This window comes from Microtus oregoni, unplaced genomic scaffold, assembly GCF_018167655.1.
Source record: "Microtus oregoni isolate MIOR12 unplaced genomic scaffold, Mior012 000049F_ref0000343, whole genome shotgun sequence".
In the NCBI taxonomy this organism is placed as follows: domain Eukaryota; kingdom Metazoa; phylum Chordata; class Mammalia; order Rodentia; family Cricetidae; genus Microtus; species Microtus oregoni.
In genome coordinates this window covers 2,359,391-2,360,799 of record NW_024543223.1, presented here as the reverse complement: position 1 = coordinate 2,360,799, position 1,409 = coordinate 2,359,391, and positions in this window count along the sequence as shown.

Sequence of the window (1,409 nt, the reverse complement as noted above, 5' to 3'; positions counted from 1 at the left end):
GGAGGCAGAAATCTTAAATAAATAAATAAATAAAAAACAAAAACAAAAAAAAGAAATTCTCCTGTATTTGTTATTAAAAAGAAATCTGGAAAATGGAGAATGGCAACAGATCTAAGAGTTGTTAATAAGGTGATTTAGCCAATGTACTCTCTACAGTCTGGCATTTCTCAGCCTTCTCTATTACCTAAAGGATGGACTCTTGTAGTTATTGATTTAAAGATTTTTTCTTGTTCTTCTTTTTATTTCTTTTTTTAAGAAAATATTTCTCTGTGTAACTTTGGAGCCTGTCCTGGCACTGGCCCTGTAGATTGGGCTGGCCTCAAACTCAGAGAGATCTGCCTATCTCTACCTCCTGAGTGTTGGGATTAAATGTGTGTGCCACCACTACCTGGTCAAAAGATTGTTTCTTCACTATACCTTTACAAGAAAAAGCTAGAGAAAAATTTGCCTTCATAGTGCCTATTTATAAGAATTCTCAACCTGCTAAAAGATATCAATAGAAGATTCTCCCACAGGGAATGTTAAATAGCCACACCTGTGCCAATAATTTGTAAGTCAGCCATTGGAAATGATACACAAGCAATTTCCTGAATCTATAGTTTTCCATTACATGGATGGCATCTTCCTATCTGATACTAATATAGATACTTCAGAATGAATGTTTTAAAATATAAAGGAAAATTTGCCTTGTTGGAATTACAAGTTGCTCCTGAAAAAAAAATACAAATAGGAGATTCTATTAATTGTTTATGCTATGAAATAGGTTTATTAAAAAAAATTAGACCCCAAAAGGTGCAAATTAGGAGAGATCGATTGCAGACACTTAATGACTTTCAAAGACTGCTAGGAGACATTTCTCATCTATAGCAAGCACTCCATTGGGATAGGTCATGATGACATGATTAATTTAAACAAAACCACTGATGGTGACAAGACTTAAATAGTGAATTGTTAGTTGAAGCTGAGAGAGAATTGGCTTTGATTGAAGAGAAATTACAGAAGGCTCGTGTGGACCATGTGGATCTGAAACTGCATTATTGTCACACTGCCTTCCAAACATTCCCCTACAGGGATTTTAATTCAGAGGGAAGATATTATCTTAGAATGGAACTTTTCCCCACATGAACTGAGTAAAAAATTTAAAACTTACGTGGAAAGGTCTCGGAGATAATTCTAAACAGTTTTTTGCATATTATAACATAAAACATATTACAGGTATACCACACAATCCTAAAATGCAGGAAGTTAGAGAAAGATCAAATCGAACTCTAAATGATATGTTAAATAAACAGAAAGGGATAATGAAAACCCCAGAAATAGATCACATAATTCTTTATTAACTTTGAATTTTCTAAATACAAATGAGAAAGGAACAACAGCTGTAGAGAGACACTGGATAGTACAAAAAA